The sequence below is a fragment of the Cervus elaphus genome, chromosome 12 (genome assembly GCF_910594005.1).
Source record: "Cervus elaphus chromosome 12, mCerEla1.1, whole genome shotgun sequence".
NCBI lineage: Eukaryota > Metazoa > Chordata > Mammalia > Artiodactyla > Cervidae > Cervus > Cervus elaphus.
The window spans coordinates 13,438,068-13,456,341 of record NC_057826.1 but is presented as its reverse complement, the minus strand read 5'-3'; the positions used below and the strand labels follow the sequence as shown (position 1 = coordinate 13,456,341).

The following is an 18,274-nucleotide window of genomic DNA, read 5'->3' as shown; positions in this document are numbered from 1 at the left end:
GCTTTGTTGTTCATAGCCACATGGCCTTGGACATGCAGCTTTGAAGTTTCAGAGGATGGCTATGAAGGACCTCCTGTATGTCAGGGCTGGCTTGGACGTGTGATTGCTTCTGGATTTGAGGCGGCCCTACAGTAGCAGGGAGAACGGAGCTCTAGGTCTCTGAGGGGCTGCTTTGTGCTTGCACGGTGTCTAAGCTGCTCTCTTTGCATGCTCTCCAGATCCTCATGCTGGCCCCGAGGCAGGTAGCAGCGTCTTCATCCCATTATTGAGATAAATGGAAGCTCAGAGAGGTAAAGACGCTTACCCAAGGCTTCTCGGCAAGTGAATGAGGTGTAAATCCAGTGGTTTCTGACTTCAAAGCCTGCAGTGTCCTGAATATCAAGACTTGGCAAGGGGAGCATGAGTTTCGGTGTCACACATGCAGATCTAGGGTCAGTTCATTTCAGTCGCTCAGTCATGTCCGACCTTTTGTGACCCCATGGACTGCAGCACGCCAGGCCTCCCTGTCCATCACCAACTTCCAGAGTTTACTCAAACTCATGTCCATCGCGTCAGTGATGCCATCCAATCATCTCATCCTCTGTCGTCCCCTTCTCCTCCTGCCTTCAATCTTTCCCAGCATCAGGGTCTTTTCAGATGAGTCAGTTCTTCCCATCAGGTGGCCAGAGTGTTGGAGTTTCAGCTTCAGCATCAGTCCTTTCAATGAATATTCAAGACTAGGGTAACTCCCTGCTTGTTATTCATTAGCTAAGTAGATACTTCACTTCTGGTACTTCACTTGAACTTAAACTCCATCATGACTGCTACCCCAAGGCTACTTCAGAATGAGAAAATTCACAGGTCCAAGGCAGCCCTGCAACATAGTAGCTCCTATATAGAGAGAACTATATAGAGACTATATAGTTGTTCTCTGAAGCTTCAAAGCCAAGCATCCAAGGGTATATGTGTATTGATAATAAAGCTAATATTCAAGTGTCATTATCTATAAATCAGAGATAATAATATCAGATTTACAGTTGGGGATGGCTCAGAATCAAATGACTTGTCTGAGGTCATCTAGTAGCTGGTAATGTGATTCAGCCAGAGTTAGAACCTTGTGGTTTAATCCACACTCTTTCCCCTTTTCTCTACTACTTTGTGGTCCTGCCTGGTATAAAGGAGCCACAGCCACTGTAATAACTGTGGTGATAATCATTATTTTCTGTTGATCAGATTCTGCTAATAGGAAGCTTCTGGTAAGGGATCAGAGAGGCGAGGAGGTTTTCTTTTTATCTTTCTCTTTCCCTCCTAATATGTCTCCCAGGGTTTTTTCTTGGGGAGTAGGAATTGGGGAAATGAGCCTAGGGCTAAGTGGAAAGGTGAGCTTTTAGCAAGTAAGGTTTGGGGGCATGTGGGGTAGGTCAAAGCAGGAGGTGAGAGAAATCATCAGATGGCTGGGTAGAACATGCTGGAGTCTTTTGTGTGCTACAGATGGAAGGGGAGTCAATAGGAGGTAGTGTTGGGGAACTTGGGCTCACTGTGCCTTCTTAGAATTTTCTGAAGTTTGTATTCAGTAAACTAGCATGTCGGGAGCATCCATGTTATATGAGTATGCTCCTCACACCCTGTAAGGTTGATACTGTCACGCTCATTTAGGGGTGGAGGAATTAAATTACTCATGACTCCAGAGCTTCCCTTATGGCTCAGCTGGTAAAGAATGCACCTGCAAATGTGGGAGACCTGGGTTCGATCCCTGGGTTGGGAAGATCCCCTGGAGAAGGGAAAGGCTACCCACTCCAGTATTCTGGCCTGGAGAATTCCATGGACTGTGTCGTCTGTGGGGTCGCAAAGAGTCGGACACTACTGAGCGATCTTCACTTTCACGCCAACCAGTGAGCCTCTGAACCAGGATTCAAAACAGGGCTACAGGATCCAAAGTTTTTCCATTATAGAAAACTTGTATTTGAAAACCTTGCGCTTTCTGCATGTTTCAAAGACTCTTAAATGATTCTAGTCTAACCCCACCCTCTGATAGCTGAGGAAACTGGGGCTTAGAGGTCAAATGATTTGACCAAGGTCCCACAGTGGGAGGAACCACTTTGAGGTCAAGGTGACAGCATCTCCAGGTAATGGTTAGTAAAGATAAGTAGCAGACACCGGGAGTGCCTGCCCAGGCAGGGAACTGACAAGAAATGATGGGGCATTTGGGCCACAGTGCTGTAGGAGTGTGTTTAGAGCCTGATTTTGGGTCTGTAGGAAGATTTGGGACAAATCAGGAAACCAAGGCAAATGCCCATGCATAAGAGCTAGACATGACTTTGGGCCCTAGATGCTGTGGATGCTCAGGCAACAAGAACAATTGCTGATCTCCTAAGGAGGTAGGGCTCAGCTTACTGAATTGGGAAGGTGCAGGCTGCCACATGACTTGGGTTTTTGGCTGTGTGGTGGTTATGGTCTGGATTTCTTGAGGCCTGACACCTGATCTCTGGAATCAGACTAACCCACACGTGCAGATGGTGAGTCTGTTCTTGAATACAGACTCTGGTCAAGTTACTTCCCCTCTCAGAGTCTCAGGTTTGCCATTTATAAAACAAAGTCATAACCACCCCCACTGCTTAGCTGGGAATATTAAGTGAGGAGTTGCAGGTTGACTGCTCAGTTTAGGGCTCTCAGAATTAATTATATGTCTGGTCTGGACCTCTCACTTGAGCTCAGACTTGTATACCCACCTGCTTGATCATAAACTCTACCTATTTGTTTAATACTATTTCAACTTAAATTGATATGCTTTACCATCCTTTGATTATACCTCCTGTCCCCACCTGCTCTTCCCAGTCTTCCTCATTTTAGAAGTGGGCAACCCCAACCTCTTAGTTGCTCACCCTGACACACTTAGGATTGTTTTTGATTCCTTCCTTGCTCTCTCGTCCCATGTTCAATCTATCAGCCAAGCCTGTAGCCTCTCCCTTAAAAACAAGATCCAGTATATATCCAGACATCTTATCCCAGTGGTCCACGCCACCACCGCCACCCCTCACCTGCACTATTGCAGTGACGTTCCTACTGGACTCCTGCTTCTAGTCTTGACTCTATACCTTTTTTCCTTCCCACAGCAGGCAGGAATGATCCTTTAAAATGAAAATCTGGTTATGTCATTGCACTCAAAATTCTCCAGTGGCTTCAGGTGCCACCTGAGTGAGCCTCAGAGTCCTAAGTATGACCGGCAAGCCCCACCAGATCTGAGCTCAGCACCTTCCTGCCTTCCTCTCCTCCCACTTTCCTTTACACACGTGCTGTTGCAGTCATACGGGTCTCCTTGCTGCTCCTGGGACTTGATAAGCCCAGCCCAGTCTCCACACCTTTGTCCCGGCTGTTTGCTCACTGTTTCCCGCCCCCAGGTCTCTATGGAAGTGAAGCCCATTGGACAAGCCTTCCCCAGCCACCCTTTCCAGAATGGCCCTTGCCTCCCCCGTCCGCTCCCCTCCTTACCTTACCTGACTTTCACAGCACATGTTGCACATGTTACACGCGTGTTTGCTTGGCCCCTTGTCTGTCTGCCCCAGTGGGACCTCTGCACCTGAGGGCGGGCTGGGGCTTGGTTTTGTTCACAACTGGCGCCTTGTGCGAGGGAAGTACTCGGTGAACACCCGCCGGGTGAATGCGCGCCCTCCTTCCTGCCTCCACGGCTCGGGTCTCTTGTTACACCCGGCCACTTCTCGCCTAGTCCTTGAGGGTCAAATGAGAATGATTCATCATCCTTAGTTGTCTTTCATGAACGACCTTTACAGACAAGACCTGGGACTCTTGGAAGCAACTTTATATTTTTTCTCATTTTAAAAAGGAATGCATGTGGCCATGTACATTGTGGTGGGGTGGGGTGGGGTGGGGTTGGGTGGGGCAGAAAATAAAACAACGTTCAGTAGATGGAGAAAGGCATGAAGACGAACATGGAGATCAGCTGGAATCCCTCCTCCCAGAGAGAACCCCTGTCACTGTCTGGGTACCCACCCCGCAGACTGTCCTCCAACGCACAGGTGCTCTTTCTTGGGGAGAGGATTGAACTGGGAGGAGTGGGCGACAAAGAAAGGATGTTATTAAGGAAACGGGTAGCAAGATGACAATGACACCAACAGTGCTGTCTGGTGGAGAGTGGTGTGACTAGGAATTGGCAGAATTCGGTCTCATCAGCGACTCTCTTTCATATATTAAGAAAGCCATTTGTTTCTCATCAGATAAGGGTCTCACACAGGGAAGAGGAAGAGACACCTCAGGAAAGCTACAAGGGAAATTCATTTCCCTTTAATTTGGTTATTTTTCAAAGCATCTTACTTGGATGGCGCTTTCTTTAAGGCCGCAAGAACTGTGTGGTTCAGGGCCAGCAGCATGCTAACTGGGGTTGGTGGGGCTGGGCTGGAGACGGGGGACTGCCAGCAGTGGAGGGACCCCTTACCTGGGGTCAGGAGCTTTACCTACAGTCGTTATCACACTTCATTCTCATGGCAACCTTGGGCGTGCAGCAAGTTGATGTGAGTTGCCTTTTATGGATGAGAGCATAGAGGGTTGGAGGGGTGCAGTGACCTCTCCAGGTATACCTCTCAGGAGCAGTGTGTGATCCAAACCCCAGCTGCCGGACTGCAGCGTCTGTGTCAGTAACCGCAATGAAACACGCTCCCAGAGTGGTCAGAACGGACAGGGGGGCGGGCCAGCGTGGAAGTGCGTTAGATGGAGCTGGGGGAGGAGGCTGGGGGATCTGCCAGCCCCCAGAGTTGCTCTTGCACGTGGCCAGATGGGCTGTGAGGGTCTGGTTCTGTGTCTTTGACTGGATCAGACAGGTCCAGCGTTCCTGTGATGGCATTGGAAATTTGGAGTTGGTACCACCCGTGTGAAATAAAGAGGACCATCCTGAAATGGGCATGACAGGGGTCCCAGGCGACTGTTCACATTACTCTGCAGCTCAGGACTTTCGTGGCAAGGGACGCCCTGCAGATGAATGTGGAATCCCAGAAATTTAGAGTAAATAGGGGTATTAAACCACCCCTTCTCCTCTCTGAGCTGCGTGCAAACTCCTAAGTATCTGGCCCGGGGGATGGGGACTGGGGATGGGGTCGGGGGTGAGGTTTGTATTCATGAAGAGCACACCAGTGTCAGGGAACTGAGGTGCAGAATCTTAAAATCCCAGTAGGGACGGTACCATGAGGCCCCAGCAGAGCGTCTGAGTTACAACCCTGCCCTCTTCTGCACCTGGAGCATGGCGTGTCTGTGTGTGCGTGGACGCGCACGCGCGTGGCTGCATGGTCGGTTGCTGTTTGGATATTGTTACCCTGCGTAAGGGCAGGAGGTGGCTCCTGGGAATTAGTGCTGCTCAGATGTTAAGCCGATACGTCCACTCAGCTCTTATCCACAGAGTGAGGAGATGCCTGTGGTTTCACTGTCACTCCCGAGTCTTGAGACCCGGGCAGGAAGGAGGAGGAGAGGAATTCTTCACTCAGGTGGTGGTGCGGGGTTTGAGGTGGGCTGCTTACTTGTGCTTTAGCTGAATGGGAAATACTGAGCTCACAGTTGCCCTGCAGAGTAGCCTGTCTCTCAGTTCTATTTCCAGGGAAGAAGAAGTCCCCCTGGATTCCATTCATTCAGCAGATCTTTATGGAGCACCTGCTGGGTCCAGACACTTTGCAAGGTGCTGGAGATGGAGAGGGGGCAGTGGTGTGGGCGGCAGCTGGCAGACTTGAGACATGTTTTGGTGGTGCCATTGACTGGGGTTGATGATGAATTGGACCTTGGATGAGGGGATGGATCAGTGTGGGGAATGACTCCCAGGGCGCTGATGCGAGTAGCTGTCAGAAGATTGGCATCAGCACTCCTCTGCTGGGGAGGGTGGCGTGGCTCCAGATTGCTAGGGAAGATTTCACATGTTTCAAAAGGGGGAGGGGAAAGAGAGGCCCCGAGAGGTGTCAGCCTTGGAGCCTGGATATCTGCATTTTTCTTTTCCCTGCAAGAAGTTGGCATGCACCAGTATTTCCCAGTTCCTCCTCAATCCGCCCAACGCCTCCTAACTTCCTGATCTCCCACCTCTATTTGGAATAAGAATATGAAGAGGGGAAATGGACTCACCGAGCATTTACCCAGCTAAGGGAAACTTCAGAGACTCTGTTCAGCTTGGGACCTGGGAAGGCAAAAATGTTCAGGTCTGAATCTGTTAAAATAGGTAACATTATCACAGATGAGTCCAGCAGATAGTCTTTCAAATGACCATGAAATGGTGGAATATTAGTGCTAAAATGAAACTCTGAACCTTGTTTAATTTAACCCCGCAGTTTAAGGATACACAAGCTGAGGCTCAAAGAGGTTAGGGAGAGTGTGAAGTCACATAGCAGCTTGGTATGGCTGGACTTTGGGATACAATATACTTTATGAACCATAAAGCTGTAGAGAAGAGGTCTGAAAAACAACAGATGAAGTGGTCTGAGAGTCAGGGCGGTGTCATTTAGGAATTGCAGGCCACTCCAGAAACCTGCTGGAGTGGAAGTTAAGGACCCCTGTCCTGTAAAAGAACTTAGCTTCACCAAGAAATTTGAGTGTCAAGTGAAAATGGGACTGAAAGGGGTCAAGGATACCGCTGAACTAGCTCGAAGACAGAGTTCAAGGTCATCTGTCAGCCTTTGCCCTTGGGAAGCCCCCTCCCCAGGCCCTGTTGATGTGTGATGGCTTGAGAGCCACCCTCTCTGTCTAGTGCTTGTTTTCTGTAACTGGCCCTCAGGCTAATTCTTTCCTTCTGCCTTTGGATTTTGCCCCAAAGGGATGGAGCGGAGACTCAACTTGAGCTCTAGTCCATGGAGATAATGCAAACTGGGCTTGGGGCAGGGGCGTGATGCCCATTTCAGTCTGTCTCCTCCCAGTGGTAAGGGTTTTCGGGGTGAAATGGGCCAAGTGCAATGACAGATGAACCCCACTGCGACATTACTTTGGCATTTTGATAGGCCACATGGCGTTTGAGTGTAGAGAGCCACAGAGCTTTTCCTTTGGCACCAAAAACGGAGGTTCACACCTGTGTTTTTCACACCTTGGTCCCGCAGAGCTGGAAGAGGGACAGGGCTGTGAGTTCTGACTGGTGTCTGGGGTTTAGGCTCAGCCTGTGGGGAGGGAGGCCCCTGGGAGGACCCCCCTGTTGACCTCCGATGTGTTGCCTTTCTGAATCTGGGGGGCAGCTATGGCTCAGTCACTCAGAATGTAGGTAAACTTGGGGGCAAGGTGAGGTCCTCGCCACCTTTGGCTTCTGGCGGTCAGGACCTGGCCTGGGGGGGTTGGCTGCCCGTGGCAGGGGGTCGGGAGGACAGACATCCACCATGCTGGCCTGGGCCCTTGGCAGAGTGGGGAGACACCCCAGCTGGTGGGCTAAGAGGAGGAGAGTGTAAGACATGCCAGAGGAGCAGAGGGGCTCTAGAGATGGATGGCGGGGCGAGGGGATCATGGTCACAAAGCGGGGCGGGGTGCTCTAGTGTCCTGGAGCAACTGTCTCAGCCCCCATCCTGGGCGACCCTGACTGGGTCTGCATTTCAGCCTCCAGCCCTCGCGGGGGGCCCAGCCTGGAATCTACACCCTGGCTGACGCTGACCCCTTGGCGCTGGTCTGAGCGCCATTTGTCTTTGTGTCTGACGTGCAACGTGTGCAGATGCGGTCATGGCTCAATTGATGACCTGTCTTCCGGAGTGCTCAGGGGATCCTGGGAGGCTCGGTTGCTCTGATATTTCAGAAGTGTTAAGAAGCTCTTGGTGGAGATTTGCACAGAGAGGTTAATTATGGCTGCTCCCCCTTCTCTTTTTTTTTCCCCCATCTGGTAACCTTGGCTCAGTCTATGTAAGTTTTAAATCTCAAGCTGAGATAATATTTAAGGACTGTAGTTCTTAAATAAGTTCACAGGAAAAGCAGGGAAAATGAACACGAAGAGGCTACTATGAATCAGGCACGGCGCTTGGCACCTCTGTGTGCATTATCCATTTGTATCTTCACTGTGATCCTGGAGGTGTTCATGGGTTCATTCATTCATTCGGCATTTGTTGAGCACATAATATGTTCAAGGGAGCATTCTAGGCTCCGGTGATACAGCAGAGCTGAGGGCAAATCAGGTTTTCTGCTCTCATTGAGCTGAGAGTCTAGGGAGAAGAGTAATAGACAATAAACACATAAAAATTAGACAATTTCAGACCAGAAGTGACTACCAGGAAGGAAATAAAATAGGATCAAGGGCAGATGGGTTTCTTGGAAGGGTTGTAGAGAAGATGACATCTGAGCTAAGATCTGAGTGATGAGATAGCCACGGGATTGCTGGGCGGGGGTGTGGGGGGGTGTTTGTGTGTGTGTCTGTGTGCCCGCCCCACACAGAACAGCAAGTGCAGGTGTCCTGGATGGGCGGGAACTCGGCCAGGGTGCGGAGAAACAGATTTGTTTCCTTCCCTTTCCAGACGAGGATACTGAACCTTAAAACCTAGCTTGTCCATTAGCAGCCAGATAACTGGAGTGGCTTTCCCTTCAAGCCTGTAGTCTTTCCACTGTAACTTGCTGCCATCAGTAAATGACTAGCTGTGCTCATTTGTACAAAGTCCTTTTCATGCATCATCGTATCCCATCCTTGTAAACTCTTGTTAGCCCTATTTTACAGATGAGCAAACAGAGATCCAAGTCTCTTATCCAAGGTCCCGGCTGAAAATCGGAGAAGCTAGGCCTCAAGCTTGGGTCCATATGGCTAGCAGCTGTACTTAGTCACCATAAAACTGGATGGTAGATTTGGTACCTCTGGGCCAGGGGGAAATTTCTTCCACTTTTAGAGATGAGATAACTGCCCACCCAGAAGTTTGATGCTTTCTCTATGTCACCCAGCCAGAAGGTATCAGGGGAAGGGCCTGATACTCAGCTTCCCCACCCCCCGGGTGGGCTCCTTCTGCTCTAGATATTGCCTTTGTCCATGATGGGTGGCCAGCAGGGGCTGCTTTGAAGTGTCATCACCACTTGGGACCTACTTGATACTGTTTAGCCTAGAGGATTGATTCCTAGTCTTAGGTGTGGGCTCTGTGAAAGGTAAATTTTCTGAAAATAGCTGAGCACCTGTTAGGGGTTAGGAATTACGCTAAGCACGGTGAAGGAACATGAGTTGAGCTGTTCGGTTCATCTCAGTGATGGGAAATAATCGCCCAAGGGTGCCAGAGGCACTTGACCTCACCCCCTGTTCTTGTTGTGCTGGAGAGAAAAGGCAAATCAGATGCTGTCCTTGCCCCAAAGGATCTCACAGTCTAGTTGGGAGGAAAGGGGAATAATACAACCATGAAATGGTGTAGTAGGACTCACTTATTCATTTACTAAATCACTGCATGTTGAGTTTCTACATAGGCCAGGTACTGTGGCAGGTGCGGGAGGGTACAGTGGTAAAAAGGGCCAAGTCTGCTTCTTCATGGAGCTTCCACTGTGGGGTGGGCAGGGAGAGTGAGAAGAGAGGTACTGAAAATCTGAGTACAAACTGGGGTAAAGATATGAAGGAGGGATATGGGGAGCTGTTCAGCCCTAATGGGAGGTTCGTCTGTGTCAAGCGCATCAGAGAAGGCTTCCTTCTCCACTGCATTGGAAGAAATGCTTTGAACTGATGGGTGAGTTAGAAGGTTCTGATGGAGGCAGCCACAGGTTATTAGAGGGGCTCCAAGGAGGTCACTCACCTAGTCTGACTTGGGAGTAATGGTCAGATGCTGACACTCCACTTGTCCTGAAGGAGTCTGCCTGGAGCTTCGGGACTGGAGGCTGTGTCCTGGGCATTGGGAGCTGTGTAACCTACACACACATGCATTTTGGCATCACTCTGCGCCATCTCCTTAGAGACCTTTCTGCTCCACCCACAGGCAGCGGAAGAAGTGTGGCAGTTGGCTTCTGTCTCCAGTGTCTGTTCTCTAGCCCTTTCCTTTGAACTCTGCCCATGGCTCTGTGAATGCCAATGTCAGGACATCAATTATCCAGTAGGCTTTGGCCCTTGCCCATCCGGCCTGTCTGTTCAGTGGTCACCGTGCATAATCGATACAAGAGGCTGCCGCTGCTGTGAGCTGGGGGGCTGGAGAAGGCCTTCTGTTTTCATGGAGCTCAGCCACACGCTGGGTCCCACCGCCATGCCCCTTCTCCTCACTCGCTCTGGCTTCCATCTAACTCTGTGAGGCTGCATGGCAGGATTTTGCAGGTGGGCCACAAGTTCTGGCCACGGCCCCAAACCGTCATCTCCAGCGGCTGGGGAGGTGCTTGGTTGTGTCTTGGCTCAAGAACTCCTAGGCTGCTGGCAGACTGCAGCTTTCATGCGGCTCTTCCCCTTGCTGTTCTTGGCACTTCTGGGGCTTCTGACCACTTCTGAAGTGTCCAGGTCTTGGCAGACAGGCTGGCAAAGAGAGGGCATGTGTTCCCCTGTTTCCTTCTTGGCTGGGTATTGACCGGTGGGGCCTTGGTCTTACCTCCCCCTCTCTTGGTGAGAGGAGTTGGGTTGGCCCTCACATGCCCCTTTCTGGGGTATCCATGACCCAGCATTATCCCTATGAGACGTTACTGGGGTCACTTCCTTCCCATTGCTTCCTCCTCTCCTCGCCAGGTCGGGGAGGAGAAGGGATAACTTCTGAAACACCTCCAAACAGCAGGAGATGTGGTCGTCTCATCTGACCCCTTCTCCCCTCCATCCCATCCTATTGTTCACCCCGAAACATCAACTGTATGGTTAGAGAAACATGATCTACCGTATAACTCCTCCAACCCAGAGGAAGGGACAGTGTCTCCAACTGAGGAAGAAGTATGACTCAGATTCAATCTTTGTCCCACTTTGAAGAGCCCTTGGACCGGGCTCTCTCTCCACACTTAGCTTTTGGCTGCTGCTCTGCCGGTCAGAAATCTAAGGTCTTGGCACAGCTCTGGGTGGGGAAGTGCTGGGCTGGGCGGGTTTCTGCCTGGAACAGGAATTTAATTATTTTCTTCTTTTATTCCCCTCCCTGTTTAAACCCCACCTCGTTCTGAGGGAAGCGGCCCTTCCCGTCATCCTTATTGAGCAGACAGAAGTCCTGCCTCGTAACTTGGTAGCCTACCCACCTCTACCCCGCAGACGTGGCTCTTTGCGCTGGAAGTGAACCACCGTGGCTGCCTAGCCACATCCTGGTTGGCAATCTAGAGCTTAAAAAAGACAAGTCAGGCTGCCGGTTCTGCTCCTTCAGGAGTTTGGGATTGGGACACAGCTGGCGGTGGGGGGTTCCTGAGCTAAGATATCATGATTTAGTCTTAACTGAAGTTAGCAGATGGTGGCCAGCAGAGAGGGAAGATGGCGAGGGATGCTGAATGCAAAGTGGTGGTACCAGGGAGGGAGGAAAAAGGGAAAGGGGGGTGTAGCTCCTCCTGTGTGACGGCATTGCGGTCCTAGCCTGCCGTACTCCTTGTATCTTCCCAACAAAAACTCATCCTGACCATACTTGGAGGGAGCCTTTGTTCCTTGCAAATCTGTGAAAGTGTTAGTGTTGGCAGACTGTTTGCAACCCCATGGACTGTAGCCCGCCGGGCTCCTTGGTCCAGTCCCTTCTCCGGGGATCTTCCTGACCCAGGGATTGAACCCGCATCTCCTGCATTGCAGGCAGATTCTTTACCATCTGAGCCACCATGGAAGCCCAGATCTAAGGTTTATTAACGAGTTCAAGTCCTCACAGTTTTCCCAGCACTGAGGTGAGAGCAACAGAACAGACTTGCCAATTAGTTGGCTCGGAGCAGGGCTTAAGTGGTGTCAAGTAGCCTCTAGTCTGTCTTTAGACAGCGGCTCATTTCCTGTAGTTTGGGAAGAATTCCTTGAAGATTCTCTAACTGGGTTTATAGCTGGCAGCCTCCTGTCAGGGTCAGGTGATGGTGTCAGGTCAGTGAAATGGTGACTGAGGGAAAAAACCTCTAACGGATGCCTGGCTGCGGGTTGGAGTTCCTGTCTCCAAGGAGAGTTCTAGTGATGCCAGCAATAGGAGAAGCGTTGAAGTCAGCAGAAGTATTCTGTCAGAGCCTGCGTTGTGGCTTAAAATGGCCGTTTATGAGAGGCCAAGTTGAATTATCTAGAATACTGCCAAAGAGGCCTCATGTGAGGGGAGTAAGTGCACCCCACTGGAGGCCAGATTCTGGCCATTGCTCCTGGAGGTGAGTGAGCAACCGGATGTCTGGGAGGCCCCCAGAAAGGTCTGGTTTGTCTACAGGGGCCTCCTTGGATCTGAGGTCATGCTCCCGCTGGCCTTTGTAATGCGGCAGTTGAAGCCAGGTGTCATGCCTTCTGGTTTTCCTCAGTCAAAACAGTATTAAGAGGAGCTAACATTTATCGTGCCAGGTCTCTGCCAGGCTTTAAAAATAATTCCTGTGAGCAGAGCTCTACGGCAGGTACCACCATTTCTCTGGTTTACAGATAAGGAAACTGGGGTGTAGAAAACTGAACCGACTTTCTAAGGCCACATGGCTAGCCCGAGGTGAGTGGACCGTGGATCCTGGCTTCAGACCACATGGCCACGCTCTTAAGCCTACTTTGGTCAACCTCAGTTAGGGTCCCATTTTCTTGCTTTGGCTGTGTCCCACTGAGCAACCCAGGGTCACAGGAGGTTTGCCAGGCCCTGGAGCCTGGAAGTCACCCATTGATACGAGCAACTGCCTGCCTTGCCCTTTCCGAAGTGGAGCCAACCCAACGTGCTCTGAGCCAGGGACGGACTCAATACATTTGTGGGAGTGGCTGTCCCCCCGAATGATGACTTTTGCACTTGTAGCGGGAGAGTGCCAGCTGCTTCTGGAAATGAAGCAAAGCCTTGAGAAAGTCGGTTCAGTTTTCTACACCCCAGGTTCTTCATCTGTAAACCAGGGGAACAATGATATCTACCTTAGAGCTCTGTTCACAGGAATTATTTTTAAAGCCTGGCAGAGACCTGGCACAATAAATGTTAGCTCCTCTTAATACTGTTTTGACTGAGGAAAACCAGAAGGCATGACACCTGGCTTCAACTGCCACATTACAAAGGCCACCGGGAGCGTGACCTCAGATTCAACCAGGCCCCTGTAGACAAACTAGACATTTCTGTGGGCCTCCCAGACACTGACTTGAAGGTCTCCACCTCTGGGCTGTGCTAACTCCTGGGTTTCTATGATTCCTGGCAAAGCTGGTGCGATGGGGGCATTTCAGGAATGACTTGATGTCAAGATGGTGTCTAAAAACCCCCTCATTGGTTCATCTGTTCTGTCTGGACTGGGGGAACTTGTACAGCCCAGTGCAGGCGATCTTGGGAAGGAGGCCAGCCTGAATCTTCAGCCATCTGTTAATGGGGCAATACATTATGTTGTAGCACAAGCGAGTCACCATAATTGGGCAGAACCATCAGATAAGGTTGCAGCCAGGGGAAGAGACTGCGCAAGTGCAGATTAGCTGTGAATGTGTAGCTTGGGGGATGGAGTGGGGACTGTGCAAATGGAAATGTCTGTCTTGGTGACACTTGAGTACATGGTTCCCAAAATGGGCCATGGTGTCACCTGGGAACTTAGGTGAAATACACATTCTCCGGTCTTGCCACAGACTTCTTGAGTCTGAAACTCTAGGGGTGGGGGCCCAGCAAGCTGCATTTTAGAACATCTTCCAGGTGATTCTGATGCCTAGTAATGGTTGAGAACCATAGCTATAGAGTAAACCAGGGTAAGTAAACTGTAGTGTCCTGGACACAGCCTAGACCTCTGAGACTGAGAAGACCTTGAACTTGCCAGTTTTATATTGTCTAATAAAAAATAAATAAATCCTCTTTGGATTTAATCTGATTAACAACAGTGGCTCCCCAGTGATTTAAGTGAAGTTCCCTATGGTCTAGCTACTCAACCCACCCTTGCCAGACAAAACCCTTCACTGGCCTTGAGTGGGAGAAAGTTTATGGTTGACAGTAGGTGTTTCCTTAAGGCAGTTCAGTGCAGCTGAGGGAAAACCTGCACTGGGGTTCTCGCCCTGCCTGGCATTAATCTCAGGGGCTGCGTCGTGGCTCTTCATGGCTCTTGGTCTCAGGCTTTTCATCTGTGAAGTGAGGATAGGTTGGAACTCTCCAAGTTCCCTAGTGGTGACAGCCCATGGTTCTTAGAGACGTCCCAAGGAAAGGACGTCGTTATGTCATGCTGGAAGCAGAAGTGTTGATGCTGTCATAGTTTAAGCATTAATATTGGAGACGACAGCCTGCTGACCATCTGGAAGAATCTGCCAAGGTGCCAAAGGCCCTGGACCCTGATTTGAGAGCTGCGTTTTTTAGGACAGGTGCCTCATTAATAGAAATGACTGCCTGAAAATGTAGTCAAACAGCCTCCCTGACTTTGAACCAGGCTACATTCGCTGCATGGTCAAGTCACTCAAGCACAGAGGCCCACGGACACCAAAGGGTCAGCCTCCTCAGCCCCAGATCTCCTTCTCTCTGACCCCCTCGGTGGCTTCTGCTGGGTGACTTGAACAGCTACATGTGCTGAGCTCTGGCGCTCAAGCTTTTTCTGCGCGAGGAAGGCGGTGGGAACACAGCCTGTGAGCGTCTGTCCTTCCTTGGCTGAAGACACTGTTCAGGCGAGGGGGGTGCTGGTGAAGGAGTGAGAATGGTGGGGGGGTGGACGGTGGGCGCGGGGGTGGCCTGCCTCCAGGACGGCTTGCACTCCCTCGGCTTTCATGGGACTTCGGTGTCAGAGGCAAAGAACGCATAGAAATCTGACGTTTGAAACCAAGCAACTTTTACGTTTGCTGCCCGAAGGGGCTGCTGACAAGTTGGGCTGGAGGCAGAAGATGGAGGAAAAGGGAGAAATACACTGCCTTGGGCATGGAGCTCGTGAGCTGGTGGGCAGAGCCAGAATGGCCGTGACACGCTCAGACACGCGGACAGGCTGCCTTCCGTCTTCGTCAGAGAATGCGCATCTGAAGTGTGACTCTGGGGCTGCAAGAGGAAAATGCAGTTTGGATGTGCACCACTGAAACCTCTGTCTGAGCGGTGCCACCAGGGCAGAAGTGGGTTATAGTGACCAAGGCCGTTTCATCTAAGGTCTGTTTCAGGCTAGGGGCCTCCACCCGGGGGAAGGATGGGTGGCTGATTCAGATACAGCTCTGAATGGAGGCAGTGGGATGGGAGAAACACCCATAGCATCCCCCTGTGGTCCTTCCTGGGCTTTTTTCTCCACCGTGAACTTGGGAGGTGTGATGCTGTCATGGTGAGCCTCTCCATAGCTTCCAGGACCTGGGAGCAGAGGGCCATCCTGGGTGGAGCAGGAGGGGAAACAAAAGGCTATGTGATTTGAAATGACTGTGACTCCATTTCCCTGCCTGAATATTCAGGGAACACCTGTTCTACAGCCAGAAAGGATTTGACAGACTTTTTAAAACAAAAAGTGAAATGCAGGAAATTTAAATCAGCCTCTGCAAGAGGACTTCGTGGCTTCCCTGTTGTTTAAAGATGTTGCAGCATTATGGTTTCTGTTTCTGGGCATGTCAAGAGTCAAAGGATGTGACATTTGTCAAGTGCTTGGGCTCATCGTAGCCAGAAAGTTCCACTGGGGATGTGTGTGTGTGTGTGTGCTCCTTTGGGAGGTCACCTGTCAGGACTGGAACGTGGGGGACAAGGAGAGTGGTAGGGGAGATTCAACTAGGTAACCTTCGAATCCCTCCCAACACTTAATTCTAGGATTCTTGGGAAAAAATAAATGACAGTGGTGGACCTTCTTGTTCTAAATATGTTGGTCAAGTGGGTTCAACAGATGTCTTATATCAAGCCCAGCTCCCCTTACTAACACCCAAAGAGAGAAGTCTTGGTTGCTGGGGGTGGGAAGCATGTCTCCATAAGTCAGTATGAATCTCTGGCTTTTTCCAGTGACAAAGGCAGGTGAAGGAAATGGAACCAGTTTCCAAGTACCATGCGTATTATTCAACTTAATCATCACAGTAATCCATTGGATAGAAAGGATTACCCTGTGTTCCAGAAGAGGACATGGGGCCCCAGAGACATCAAAACTCTTGCATACAGTTGCACAACCAGCAAGTGGAGACCCCAGGATACAGTCCTGGTCGGGGCTGTGACCTCCCACCCTACCTGCCCGGCTGGGTTGAGGGCTTGTCTCTTTGAAGACACACGTGAGGAAGGCATGAGTACGCACAGCTTCACACCCGAGTCCTTGTGCCTTTCTCTTTACACAGGATAACGTCTCCTCCCGTGTCTGTGTCCCCAAAGAGAGGGCATTCTGAGCACTCCTGAACCGACTTCCGGAGTGGAGCTTGCCCAGGGAGGGGGACCGGGGGATGTAAGTGTCAGGGCAGGTGTGGGGCGCCAGCCAGGTGTGCTGTGGGAGGCTTGCTTTGTGAGGGAGGCCACTCCTCTTTGTTTCAGCCTCCCCCTGAGTGAAGTGAGGCTTCCTGGGGCCTGGGGAGTATTAATGACTCATTGTTGGCGAGTTGGAGCCGGGTGAAGTGTTCTCTCGGTGTTCCCGTTGCAGGCTTAGACATCAGCCAACTCGTAGCGTGGTGTTTGGCTCCGGCTCGCAAGTCGGATCGTTGCTTTGATCCCAGTTTTTCTCCGTGACTTGGCTCAGTTTCACAACTGGGTGGGAATGGCCCTGCCTCCCTTTCTAGTTGTAGCTTTCCTTCTTTTCCCTCTTGGGTACGGCTAACGGCGGAGAGGTTTGAGAAAGGAGACACGGTGAGTTGAGCTGACCGCCTCAGGGTCTGAAAAGCTGAGTTAGTTTTATTTTCTTCACTGATTTGATGTTTTAAATTACCACCTTAACATAGTATTTTATGTAATGTAAATAGGATATGATTAATACTGAAAACTCCAAAAACTTGGAAAAGCACGGAGGCCAAAGCAAAAATTGCTCTTTTCCTACCATGTGCCATGATCTGCATTTTGGTGTAGATTCTCTCAGGGGTGTGTGTGTGAGAGATACACTTATTTTTTATTTATTTTTTTACAGAAATGAAATAATACATATGGTCTTTTTTTCCTGCTTTTAGTGTTACAATGTGAGTGTATTAATGTGTCAAAAAATTCTTAAATCTTTCATTTAAAAGGTTGTAAGGATATGAAATATTCTATTATGTAGACATAGCAATTTACTTTGTCCCCTATTGTTAGATATTTAGGCCCCACATTTTCTATAATTAGAAATATTACTATTTATCCCTCTAAAGTTTAGGCCATATTACATTTCTGCCTATGGTATGTAAGAAGAAACATTTTCCAATACCCTTAGGATAAATCTTTGCTGCTCTGTGCCTAATAGGGCCGAAAAAAAGCTATTTCATTGTCTCAACCTTAAGCTGTTCTAAGCAAGAGTGAGTACATGTGTAGATGGATTTGTTGGGGCTGTAAGGGAAAAAAGATGTTGGCCATCTGAGTTTGATTTTGTATATTTCCTCCTTTGATTTTTTCTTTGCCGATGTAACAGAAAAACACTCGATCCTAAAGAAAGAGGTACCTATAAATATCTTTTAAAGGGTATTTGTCACAGTTTCATTGATAAAAGCTGAAATAGCCTGAGTGTTTAAAATGAGAAATTAGTTAAATTCATGGTGATAATGGAATACTATGCAATCATTAAAATAATTTAATGGCATAGGGAAAAGTCAGGCTATAAAATAATATGTACATTATGATCTCAATTAAATAATATGTGCATAGAAGAAAGGCTATAAAGGTGATTTTTAATCATCTCTAAATGATATACCTATACATTTTTCTCTGTGTTTTCAAAAGTTTGTAACAGGTGCATGTAATACTATTGAAATCATATGCAAAACAGATGTTAGCAGGTAAACTCTAATGTGTTATACATGAAAAGAAGGAGCTCTGAGTAACTGTATTCTGGATCACTTAGATTCTCCCAAGGACTTTGTGTGTTAATGAGTCTTTTTACATTTCTTTGAGGGTTGTGGGCTCTTTGGAAGTTGGCAGGACTGCTTATAGCAGGGGCTTCTAATAAGGTTAGAATCAAAGTAGGGAGTTCGAGAAGAGCATCCATCTATTCTGTCCTTTGTTGGACTTGGTGGCACAAAGTGAGGGAGGAGAGAAAGAGCCTGTCTTGGATGTCCACTGTCCTGGACCACAGAGCACGCAGGCCACACCATCCAAGGCATCGGTGAGTCTCAGGACCGCTGGGGGTGGGGTTTGGACACTGAAAGGCAGGGAGTGCCACAGGATTGATGTCTAAGTGTCATCTGGAGGGATCGATTTGGTTATATTTGTGTGTTTCTAAGATAATGACAAGTATACTGGGGGCAGAACCCTATGCT

General features: G+C 49.5%; 1 protein-coding gene across 12 annotated transcripts in view; it reads left to right on the top strand.

Annotated features, from left to right (window-relative positions):
* The window catches only part of NRXN3 (neurexin 3), a 1,774,776-nt gene that overhangs the window by 14,499 nt on the left and 1,742,003 nt on the right, over positions 1-18,274 (top strand). The window contains exon 1 of one of the 12 annotated variants that reach the window (XM_043920643.1): positions 16,655-16,682. The exons of the other annotated variants lie outside the window; for them this stretch is intronic. The gene's annotated coding sequence lies outside the window, so the exon portion shown is untranslated. Of the gene's footprint in view, positions 1-16,654; positions 16,683-18,274 lie in introns of those variants that run through there. 12 annotated transcript variants of the gene reach the window in all.